Below are 13,326 nucleotides of genomic sequence, written 5' to 3'. Positions count from 1 at the left end.
TAATTCAATCATGGCATTAGAAACAAAATCATAGATTTAGAAACTGTCAGTTTCAGGATTTCTAATTGCATAGTCATACTAGCACTCATTGCCACTTATGGAAATATCAGCTAAAATCATTAAAATTTCCTTCACTTCAGACCTGACTGTTGTACCTAACTTGATCATGTTACTAGCTTTTATATAGTCCTAAAGAAAAATGGACATTGCTACCATTAGGTTTATTAAATGTGTTCCACTGAGTTTTATATTATAATTTTCATACTTTCTAAAATATGACTGAGTACAGTACCAAAAAAAGTAGCTACTTTGAAGAAAACAGGGAACTCCACAAGGTCATTCAGGTATGACTACATCAAATCCCTTACCATTTTACAGTGGAAGTGAAAATTAAATTCAAGAGATCAGATCTGGGAGACAGAGCCCCTGAAGAACTATGGATGGAGGTTTGTAACACTGTCCAGGACGTGGTGACCAAAACCATCCCCAAGAAAAAGAAATGCAACAAGGCAAAATGGTTGTTTGAGGAGGCCTTACAAATAGCTGAGAAAAGAAGAGAAGTGAAAGGAAAAGGAGAAAGGAAAAGATATACCTACATGAATGCAGACTTCCAAAGAATAGCAAGGAGAGATAAAGTCTTCTTCAGTGAACAATGCAAAGGAATACAAGGAAATATAGAATGAGAAAGACTAGAGATCTCTTCAAGAAAATTATAAACACCAAGGAAATACTTCAAGCAAGACAAGCACAATAAAGGAGAGAAACAGTATGGACCTAACAGAAGCAGAAGAGATTAAGAAGAGGTGGCAAGAATACAAAGAAGAACTATACAAAAAAGGTCTTAATGACCCAGATAACCACGATGGTGTAATCACTCACCTAAAGCCAGACACCGTGGAGTGTGAAGTCAAGTGGGCCTTAGGAAGCATCACTATGACCAAAGCTAGTGGAGGTGATGGAATTCCAGCTGAGCTATTTCAAATCCTAAAAGACGATGCTGTGAAAGTGCTGCATTCAACATGCTAGCAAATTTGGAAAACTCAGCAGTGGCCATAGGACTGGAAAAGGTCAGTTTTCATTCCAATCCCAAAGAAGGGCAACGCCAAAGAATGTTCAAACAATTGCACAATTGTGCTCATCTCACATGCTAGCAAGGTAATGCTCAAAATCCTTCAAGCAAGGCTTCAAAAGTATGTGCACCGAGAACTTCCAGATGCACAAGCTGGATTCAGAAAAGGCAGCAAAACCAGAGATCAAATTGGCAACATCCACTGGATTATAGAGAAAGCAAGGCAATTTCAGAAAAACATCTACTTCTGTTTCATTGACTATGCCAAAGTCTTTGACTATGTGGATCACAATAAACTGTGGAAAATTCTAAAAGAGATGGGAATACCAGAACACTTTACCTGCCTCCTGAGAAAACTGTATGCATCTCCAGAAGCAACAGTGAGAAACAGACTGGTTCCAAATTGGGAAAGGAGTATGTCAAGGCTGTATATTGTCACCTTGTTTATTTAACTTATACACAGAATACATCATAGGAAATGCTGGGCTGGATGAAGCACAAGCTGGAATCAAGATTCCTGGGAGAAATATCAATAACCTCAGATATGCAGATGACATCATCCTAAGGCAGAAAAGGAAGAGGAACTAAAGAGCCTGTTGATGAAAGTGAATGAGGAGAATGAAAAAGCTGAGAATTCAACATTCAAAAAATGAGGATCATGGCATCTGGTCCCATCACTTCATGGCAAATAGATGGGGAAATAATGTAAACAGTGACAGACTTTATTTTCTTGGACTCCAAAAATCATTGCAGATGGTGACTGCAGCCATAAAATTAAAAGATGCCTGTTCATTGGAAGAAAAGCTATGACAAACCTAGACAGTGTATTAAAGAGCAGAGACATTACTTTGTCAACAAAGGTCTGTATAGTCACAGCTATGGTTTTTCCAGTGGTCATGTATGGACCAAAGATAAGGCTGAGCATCAAAGAATTGATGCTTTCAAACTGTGGTGTTGGAGAAGACTCTTGAGAGCCCCTTGGACTGCAAGGAGATCAAATCAGTCAATCCTAAAGGAAATCAACCTTGAATATTCATTGGAAAGACTGATGTTGAAGTTCCAAAACTTTGGCCACCTGATGCAAAGAGCTGACTCACTGGTAAGGACCGTGGTGCTGGGAAAGATTGAGGGCAGGACGATAAGGGGGTGACAAAGGATGAGATGGTTGGATGACATCATCAACTCAATGGACGTGAGTTTGAGCAAACTCCGGGAGACAGTGAAGGACAGGGAAGCCTGGCCTGCTGCAGGCCATGGGGTCACTGAACAACAACAGCACAAAAATATAAAACAAATACATTATTTATCTCCACACTGAGAAAACAGAAAATTAAGAATCTCCATAATTTGGGCACCTGCTGTTTGTTGTTTAGTCGCTTAGTCATGTCAGACTTATTTGTGACCCAAATGGACTGTAGTCCACCAGGCTCCTATGTCCATGAGATTTCCTAGTTAAGAATACTAAAGTGGGTTGCCATTTCTTTCTCCAGGGTATCATTCTCATCCAGTAACTGAGCCCATGTCTCCTGCATTGGCAGGCGGATTCGTTATCACTGAGCTGTCAGGGAAGCTCTTGGGCATCTGATGTTTGTACAAATGCCCATATGTATGTGGGACTTTATATATTTGTCCTAATATTAATGGCTTAGAAAGAAACAGACCAGTAACCAGAGACTACAATCTGGGTAATGCTAGATAGTTTTAAATTTTAACCTATATTGAGCATTTGGTGCTCAATAGGTACTGTCCCAACATTTGAAATAATGTATATAGTACACTAACTTCAGGAAGCTCACCATTTAGCAAGTTTAGAGATTATAAACAACTATTAGTGCTGGGGGTCAGTTTAATATAGTGGTTTGAGATATGTTGCCTGAAATTAGGCAGATTTGATATGCAATCATGGCTCCTTCTGTTTCCAATAGTGATGTTGGGCAAAGGATAAAACCTCATTAATAATAATGTAGTGAATGCCAACTTTATAGTGTTGATGTGAGAATAATACATGAATTATAATAATACCTAGCATTATGTATAGCTGATAGTGAGCACTCAATTTTAGGTCTTCATTTGAAAAAAAACAAATTGACAAGATATTCTATCATATGTACAAATATCTAAGAGATTAAAAGTAATTTAACTGGTTTATAGGTACTCAGTAAAAGCTTTAAGAAAGCAGTGATATTTGATCTACCTTCTTTTCAACATCCTTTTATTTCAAGGGCGAGAAATGGTTTAAACTAGTAGAAAGTATAGATGGATTGGAATGCTACCTCTTATGAAAGTCAGTTATGGAAACTATTCTGCAGACTGGCTATCATTTCTGCTCTACTTTAACTTGTAACATGTCTAAGGTTTGTCACAGTGGCATCTATTCTGTCCCCAGTGCAAGTCACCCCCAGCCTCAGCTCTGCTCAGCCTCTCAGAGACTATCCCAAATTCCTCAGCAAGTGTTTGGTTTAGCTCAGCTTTGTTCAGTGGGTCACCTCTGGTGCACTTGGCCAGCCTGTTTACCCAGGACCCTACAATATAAACACTGTTGACTATGTCCAGTCCACTTTTAATAGGAAGGAACTTCAGTAGTTCTACAAGGACGGTGGAGAAACAGGCATCATGTGTCATATCTACCACATATAGTTTTTTTTTAATTTATTTAATTGAAGAATAATTTCTTTGCAATATTGTGGTGGTTTTTGCCATACATCAACATGAATCAGCTACGGGTGCACGTATGTCCCCCCATCCTGAAACACCCTCCCACCTCCCTCCCTATCACATCCCTCTGGGTTGTCCCAGAGCATCGGCTTTGAGTGCGCTGCTTTACACATTGAATTTGCACTGGTCATCTATTTTACATATAGTTCTGAAGAACGAGAAGAAGCTCACCAAAACACAGGGCATTGGAGGCAGAGGAAGCAGTGTGAGCCAGACTACAAAGGGATAAAAACACATACTGTACTTTTAAAAAGTATAATAATCCACAGTGGCTAGAACATGAATGTACCTGGGAGAAGCAGGATTTTGCTCTGATTTTTTTTTCCCTGTAATTTGCTACCCAGGAGAGAAAAAAGGTTAAAACTCTTCATTTTTGGCATCAGTTACCACATTAGGTAAAAGTGGAGTTGAAGACAATACATTTGAGACATATCTTGTCTCAAAAGATTAACTAAACTGTCTGTCTTGGTGATTATTTTGTCAAAACAAAGTTAAAAAATAGGGATACTATTAATTCATTTCCAGAATGAGTTGTTATATTAGATAGACTTGAAGTTTAAGAAAATTATATTTGAGACAATTCTGTTTTTGACTGAAGTACTTAATATGTGTGTATGTTAGTTGCTCAGTCATGTCTGACACTTTGCAACCCAATGGATTGTAACCCACAAGGCTTTTCCATCCATGAGAATTCTCCAGGCAAGAATACTGGAATGAGTTGCTATACCCTCCTCCAGAGGATCTTCCCTATCCAGGCATTGAAACTGGATCTGCTATATAGCTTTCACAAATCATGGTTTCTTTTTTTTTCTTCCAAGTTGTAAATTAAAATCGTATGACAATTTTGGAAATGTAAAATTACATTTGAAGGCCGATGATAATCAATCCCCTAAAATTATAAACTAATAAATTCTAATAGAAAAGTCAAATTGGTAGAAGACATGAAGCATGTCTGAGCATAGTAACTGCATATTATATTTCACAAAATTACATACTAACTTTATCCTGATAAGAAAAAATTACAATTTTAAAAAAGTGATATTTTTGCAACATTTCAAATATCTGTGAAATTCTGAAGTTCAAATTAAAAAGGGTTGGGTAGTACTCAGTCTCGGCACAAGGGGAAAAAAACAGGACATTCTCACATATCGTTAGTAGGAATTGCAGTGAGCATTAACTTCCTGAAAGGCAATTTAGCAAGTATTTTTAAAATAAATTCTTTTATTTTAGTTTATAGCAATTTTTAGAATCATGAATATATATACAGTTTAACTGCAGTGACATCATCACAGCACAAATTAAAAATGAATTGTGTCCAATGAGAGAAATGTTAGACAAATTATGATATGTCCTGAAAATATCCTGCAATCAGATTTGTCTACAGAAATGTTCATAATTCTACATGTAAGATTTTTAAAAATCATATTACAGAAAAAATATATTGAGTTGGCCCAAAGTTTGTTCATTCATACTATCTTATGGAAAAACTAGAATGAACTTTTGGGCCAACCCAATAGTATTATCACTTACCCACAGCAACATCAAATATGGTCATCTAGACAACCATATCTGGAAGATAGGATTGTGAGAACTATTGATATTTAATCTTACTTTTCATTGTTTTCCATTTTTCTATAATAGCCAAAAGATTACTATTAGCAGAAAATCTAAACTAAAGCTTGTATTCTTTTAAACTTTTGGACATATTAGGCCCTCAGCAAGTATTTGCTGAATGAAGGAACAATAAATAAGGGAAATAGAGGAGTTTTTGTACAAATTTCAGTAAAATTACAAAACATACTAACACTCTTTAAAGCAGCGGTCTCCAGCCTTTTTTGACACCAGAACCCAGTTTCATGGCAGACAATTTTTCCACTGTCAGGGGTCGGGGATGGTTCTGGGATGACTCAAGCACATTACATTTATTATGCAACTATTTTCTATTATTATTACATCAGTTCTATCTCAGGTCATCAGGCATTAGATCCTGGAGATTGAAGACTCCTGCTTTGATAAACGGAAAGAAGGAAAGGGGACTAGACAAAAGGAATAAAATAGCAATTCCTTCTTAACAGATACACTGTTTCCTATGAGCTTCCAACTTTATATTTATCAACAATTAAACACTGTGACAGACTGTTTGACATGATACATAAATCATACAACTACATAAACTACCAAAGCAGGACATGGCCTTTAGTTTAGACATCTTTAGGTTTTTAATCTCACAGGCAAGGGCACTGGATTTTATAACTAACCTAAACAGAAAGCTGGAGATAAGGAAGATGGAAATTCTTTATTCAGGGATCTCTACACATTTCACTGTTTTATCACCAGTTTTGATTATCTTTTTGAGCAAGTAGGACTAAGTACTATGTTTGACACTCAGGAGTCATATTGCAGAATATGTTTAAAACAAACCAAAAAGCCAGAACTTCCACTTTCGTACACATGGGCCACTGTCTGGCAAAATTCAGAAACCATCCAATGTTTTCCTTATACTAACACTTTATTCAGCAACTTACTCCTCGCTGCTCCTCACACCATCATCCCTCTCCCTTTAAGAGATGCTATTCCTATTTCTACAGTTTCATTCATCCCTTCTCATCTACTCCCTTACTCTTTTCCATAAGACTGTCAATGTCTTCATTTTTTTTCCCCATTCTGTATTAATACGAAACTTTTTGTAGCTGCATCCTCCCAGATGTATCCTTTCAGACCTTGTGGCTGAAACTGTTATCTATTTACCAAACCAGCTTCCGTTTCCTCCTAAGCGTGTTTCCCAACCTTCTTTGCAGTCATGCGACCAAACTTGGCCAAGGGGATATTTGCTTAGAGACACCTCACTAGCTTCTCCTCATCTGTGAATCTCCAAGGAGATAACGACAGCCCTGCAATTTAGTGAAAGAGCCAACCACTCTCAGCCTGCATTTCTAAACAGCAGCAGGAATAGATTCTTCTGTCCCCATTCTCCATTTATATGAACAAGAAATAAACTTTAACTGTGATATGCCACTGAGATTTAGGATTTTTGTTTTACTTTAACCAATACACAGATTTACATTTCTCCTTCCCTTTCTTCTCCAAAACTCTACCACCCTGCCATTGATAACAATAAGGGCATGAAAATGTGCAGTGCGAATGAATTCACACTGTTACCATTCATATGAAAATATGAAAGCATACACCAATGTGCTGATCAGTAATAGGAATTCAATGAATTACTTTTTCTTAACTGGGGCCTGTACAAATAAAATCTCCTCTCAACTAAGCAATGTAAGTGGCAGGAAATGATTGTAGTAATTTTTGAGAGCATCTTTCAGGTACCAAAGATGAACAATACAAATATATATTTGTTTCATCTCACAGTACCTCTACAAGGGAGGTACATTTACTACTCCTATTTTAAAGATGAGGCAACAGAAACTAAGAAAACTTACGGCATTTACCTGAGATTGTGTAGCTACTGAGTGACAGCCAGAATTTGAAAGCAGAGTCTGCTCCAAATTCTAGGTTCTTAACACTATGAGTATGGATGAGTATTCAAACAGCTAAAGTTTTGGCATCCCTTAAGTTACTTAATGTAACTCTGTGTGTGATCAGTTGTTTCCTACTCTTTGTGACCCCACAGGCTGCAGCCCACCAGGCTCCTCTCTCCACGAAATTTTCCAGCAAGAATACTAGAGTAGCTTGCCATTTCCTCTTCCAGGGGATCGTCCCAATGCAAAGATCAAACCTGCATCTCTTACCTGGGAAGCCCAAGTTACTTAACAGTATACTTAAAATAGGCTAAAGATTTATCTGGTGACTTGGTGTCAAGTTTCTGAATTGAGAAACTTGAAATTCTATATAAAGATATACTTGAAATGTAATACACTATATGGTCTTTCTTTTGTGTTTACAAGAGAAAAGAAGTCAAAGATTAAATTAATAAAATTGTTAAACTGCTTCATATTTAAAAATTATCATCTCTTTCATTAGATAAATAGTTTAAAAAATTAATTACCAGAAAAGCTGAAAGTCACTATTATATTTTTCATGCTATTTCTCCCATCTAGGAGAATGCTTTCTACACAGTAATATAACTACATTATGGCAAAATACTTGCACTTAAGTCCACTTATCAAGTCACCTATACACTGTGTGTACAATTTCACAAATGTTCTTGCATTCTGTTTATAGCTGCTTTTCCTTTAAGTCCAGCCTTCAAATTATACCTTGTGTAGTGACAGCAAATGATAACCATAGATGTAGTTATTAACAAATGAGGGCTGAGTAGTTTCAACTTCCAGAAGGAAAAAACCTGTCATAATTATATAATAGCTCTTCATCCTGAAGAGCTAAAAATTGTTGACACACACACACACACACACACACACACATATGTGTGTTCAGTGTTTAAGAGACTGTTTTTCTTAGAGCCCAAAATTGATGAACTAACAGCTCTGAGGTAGAACTTGGAGTCAAGGTTGAATTTTTACATAGTTTTAGATCTTAGGACAGTGCCTGGCACAAGTATGAGAGTAATAAGTAGTCGTTGTTCTACAACTATGCATCAACTTCAGTGTGGGAGTTTTCAGTGTATCCTTGAGTGAAAACCATTTCAACTGACATATTAATTCAAGATGCTGTAACTACATCACAAAGTGATGTGTCTCATGTTATCAGGAATGGATTTTCTATGCCAGTTTAGGTTCAATTAGAAGTTAAGGTACTGAATTTTACTCCTATATATGCTCTTGATTACATTTCAAAAGGGATCATAATTTTATAACTTTCTTAGATAAGTGGTTTCTAAACAGCTCGCCATCTGAATCACATGATAACTGGACCACTTACAAGAGCTACTGCGTCAAAATCTCTTGGGATTAGGCTGCACACTTTTAAGCTTTTCCATTGATTGGTATTGTACATCTATTTTAGAACCCACTGCTGTGTGTCCTTTAATTAAAATGCTTTACTTTCAACACAATAGCCATCTGTGTAAAGGGCTTCTGTGTAAAGAAGGGGATACTGGTTGAGCACTCATATACCAGTACCTGAACTTGGGTAGTCTCATTGCATGTGATTCATTCAACAACCCTAGCACGTGGATATGCACATGTTTCCTGTAATCAACAAGGCAATGAGACAAGGAGATGTTTAGAGATAAACTGTTATCATTCATGTCGCAGAGCTAGGAAGTGGCAGAGTGATGACTGAGAATTCTATGCTTATGGTCCCCAAACTCACTTTATGCCAATGGTGATAAAAACGGTAACTCCTGGTTCTAATTTTTTATGTTTGGGGACACTTCTTTGAGAAAACTCATTTCTACTCAATTTCAAATTTGGATGAGAGAAACAAACAAAAATGAAAACCCTTCACTGGAGTCACCCCCCATTTTCTCCTAATACCAATTCTGTCTCATGAAGTCCCAGGTTCCTCTTATTCAGAAATCTTTCCTTAACTCACCACTTACTACAGGTCAAGTCAGATGTTTCATGCTCTCTCATAAGTTATTTTTCATAGTTCTTATTCCAATACTAACAAGCTGTTTTTATATTTATTAAGTGAATATCTTCCTCATTAAACTATAGACTTCATGAGTACAAGGATCTTGCCCATCATTCTACCCACAGCACCAGTTCTGGGTTTGACCTATAGTATTTAAGGATAAGTTCAGTTCAGTCCAGTCACGCAGTCATATCCAACTCAGACCTCATGGACTGCATCTTGCCAAGCTTCCCTGTCTGTCACCAACTCCTTGGAGCTTGCTCAAACTCATGTGCATGGAGGTGGTGATGCCATCCAACCATCTCATCCTCTGACATCCCCTTCTCCTCTGGCCTTCAATCTTTCCCAGCATCAGGGTCTTTACAAATGGGTCAGTTCTTTGCATCAGGTGGCCAAAAGATTTGTGTTTCAACTTCAGTATCAGTCCTTCCAATGAGTATTCAGGTCTGATTCCCCTTAGGATTGACTGGTTTCAACTCCCTGCAGTCCAAGGGACTCTTAAGAATCTTCTCCAAACCACAGTTCAAAAGCATCAATTCTTTGGCGTTCAACTTTCTTTATAATACAACTCTCACATCCATACATGACCACTGGAAAAACCATAGCTTTGACTAGATGGACTTTGTTGGCAAAGTAATGTCTCTGCTTTTTAATATGCTATCTCAGTTTAGTTCAGTCACTCAGTCGTGTCTGACTCGTTGCAACCCTGTGAATCGCAGCATGCCAGGCCTCCCTGTCCATCACCAACTCCTGGAGTTTACTCAAACCCATGCCCATTGAGTCGGTGATGCCATCCAGCCATCTCATCCTCTGTTGTCCCCTTCTCCTCCTGCCCCCAATCCCTCCCAGCATCAGGGCCTTTTCCAGTGAGTCAACTCTTTGCATGAGGTGGCCAAAATATTGGAGTTTCAGCTTTAACATCAGTCCTTCCAATGAACACCCAGGACTGATCTCCTTTAGGCTGGACTGGTTGGATCTCCTTGCAGTCCAAGGGACTCTCAAGAGTCTTCTCCAACACCACAGTTCAAAAGCATCAATTTTTCAGCGCTCAGCTTTCTTCACAGTCCAACTCTCACATACATACATGACTACCAGGAAAACCATAGCCTTGACCAGACAGACCTTTGTTGGCAAAGTAATGTCTCTGCTTTTTAATATGCTATCTAGGTTGGTCATAAGTTTCCTTCAAGGAGTAAGTGTCTTTTAATTTCATGGCTGCAGTCACCATATGCAGTGTGTTTGGAGCCCCAAAAAATAAAATCTGGCACTGTTTCCACCGTTTCCCCATCTATTTGCCATGAAGTGATGGGACCAGATGCCATGATCTTAGTTTTCTGAATGTTGAGCTTGAAGCCAACTTTTTCACTCTCCTCTTTCACTTTCATCAAGAGGCTTTTCAGTTCATCTTCACTTTCTGCCATAAGGGTGGTGTCATCTGCATATCTGAGGTTATTGATATTACTCCCAGCAATCTTGATTCCAGCTTGTGCTTCTTCCAGCCCAGCATTTCTTATGATGTACTCTGCATATAAGTTAAATAAGCAGGGTGACAATATACAGCCTTGACATACTCCTTTTCCTATTTGGAACCAGTCTGTTGTTCCATGTCCAGTTCTAACTGTTGCTTCCTGACCTGCATACAGGTTTCTCAGGAGGCAGGTCAGGTGGTCTGGTATTCCCATCTCTTTCAGAATTTTCCACAGTTTATTGTGATCCACACAGTCGAAGGCTTTGGCGTAGTCAATAAAGCAGAAATAGATATTTTTCTGGAACTCTCTTAATTTCCCGATGATCCAGCAGATGTTGGCAATTTGATCTCTGGTTCCTCTGCCTTTTCTAAAACCATCTTGAACATCTGGAAGTTCACAGTTCACGTATTGCTGAAGTCTGGCTTGGAGAATTTTGAGCATTAATTTACTAGCGTGTGAGATGAGTGCAACTGTGCGGTAGTTTGAGCATTCTTTGGCATTGCCTTTCTTAGGGAATGGAATGAAAACTGAACTTTTCTGGTCATAACTTTCCTTCCAAGGAGTAAGTGTCTTTTAATTTCATGGCTTCAGTCACCATCTGCAGTAATTTTGGAGCTCAGAAAAATAAAATCTGCCACTGTTTCCACCGTTTCCCCATCTATTTGCCATGAAGTGATGGGACCAGATGCCATGATCTTAGTTTTCTGAATGTTGAGCTTGAAGCCAACTTTTTCACTCTCCTCTTTCACTTTCATCAAGAGGCTCTTTAGTTCATCTTCGCTTTCTGCAATAAGGGTGGTGTCATCTGCCTATCGGAGGCTATTGACATTTCTCCCACCAATCCTGATTCCAGCTTGTGCTTCCTCCAGCCAAGCATTTCTCATGATATACTCTGCACATAAGTTAAATAAGCTCGGTGACAATATACAGCGTTGACATACTCCTTTCCTGATTTGAAACCAGTCTGTTGTTCCATGTTCGGTTCTAACTGCTGCTTCTTGACCTGCATACAGGTTTTTCAGAAGGAAGGTAAGGTGGTCTGGTATTCCCATCTCTTGAAGAATTTTCCAGTTTGCTGTGATCCACACAGTCAATGGCTTTGGCATAGTCAATAAAGCAAAAGTAGGTGTTTTTCTGGAACTCTCTTGCTTTTTTGATGATCCAACAGATGTCAACAGTTTGATCTCTGTTTCCTCTACCTTTCCTAAATCCAGCTTGAACAGCTGGAAGTTCATGTACTGTTGAAGCCTGGCTTGGAGAATTTTGAGCATTACTTTGCTAGCATGTGGGATGAGTGCAAATGTGTGGTATTTGAGCATTCTTTGGCACTGTCTTTCTTTGGGATTGGAATGAAAACTGACCTTTTCCAGTCCTCTGGCCACTGCTGAGTTTTTCAAATTTGCTGGCATACTGAGTGCAGCACTGCAACATCATCATCTTTTAGGATTTGAAATAGCTCAACTGGAATTCCATCACCTCCACTACTTTGTTTGTGGTGATGCTTCCTAAGACCCACTTGACTTCTCATTCCAGGATGTCCAGCTTTAGGTGAGTGATTACACTACCATGGGTATCTGGGTCATGAAGATCTGTTTTGTATGGTTCTTCTGTGTATTCTTGCCCCCTCTTCTTAATATCTTCTGCTTCTGTTAGGTCCATACCATTTCTGTCCTTCATTGTGCCTATGTTTGCATGAAATATTCCCTTGGAATCTCTAATTTTCTTGAAAAGATCTCTAATCTTTCCCATTCTATTGTTTTCTTCTATTTCTTTGCATTGATCATTGAGGCAGGCTTTCTTATCTCTCCTTGCTACTCTTTGGAACTCTGCATTCAAATGGGAATATCTTTCCTCTTCTCCTTTGCCTTTAGCTTCTCTTCTTTTCTCACTTATTTGTAAGGCCTCCTCAAACAAATATTTTGCCCTTTCACATTTATTTTTCTTGGGGATGGTCTTGATAACTGCCTCCCATACAATGTCATGAATCTCCACCCATAGTTCTCAGGTACTCTATCAGATCTAATCCCTTGAATCTCTATCTGTCACTTTCACTATATAATCACAAGGGATTTGATTTAAGTCATGCCTGTATAGTCTAGTGGTTTTCCCTACTTTCTTTAAGTCTGAATTTTACAATAAGGAGTTCATGATTTGAGTTCAAGACCCACAGGCAGCTCTGGGTCTTGTTTTTGCTGACTGTATAGAGTTTCTCCATCTTTGGCTACAAAGAATGTAATAAATCTGATTTTGGTATTGACCATCTGGTGATGTCCATGTGTAAAGTCTTCTCTTGTGTTGTTGGAAAAGGGTGTTTGCTATGACCAGTGCATTCTCTTGGCAAAATTCTATTAGCCTCTGCCCTGCTTCATTCCATACTCCAAGGCCAAATTTCCCTGTTACTCCATGTGTTTCTTGATTTCCTACTTCTGCATTCCAGTCCCATATAATGAAAAGGACATCTTTTTGGGGTGTTAGTTCTAGAAGGTCTTGTAGGTCTTCATAGAACCATTCAACTTCAGCTTCTTCAGCATTACTGGTTGGGGCATAGACTTGAATTACTGTGACAGTGAATGGTTT

The 13,326-nt window shown here is 38.4% G+C and overlaps 1 long non-coding RNA gene across 2 annotated transcripts in view; it reads right to left on the bottom strand.

Moving 5' to 3' along the window:
- Window positions 1-13,326, bottom strand: part of LOC139036024 (uncharacterized) — a 139,523-nt gene that overhangs the window by 120,161 nt on the left and 6,036 nt on the right. The gene's annotated exons all lie outside the window — the stretch shown is intronic.

This window comes from Odocoileus virginianus, chromosome 7 (genome assembly GCF_023699985.2).
Source record: "Odocoileus virginianus isolate 20LAN1187 ecotype Illinois chromosome 7, Ovbor_1.2, whole genome shotgun sequence".
Classification (NCBI taxonomy): domain Eukaryota; kingdom Metazoa; phylum Chordata; class Mammalia; order Artiodactyla; family Cervidae; genus Odocoileus; species Odocoileus virginianus.
Note: the sequence above shows the minus strand (reverse complement) of the source record. Positions and strands in the feature narration are given on the sequence as shown.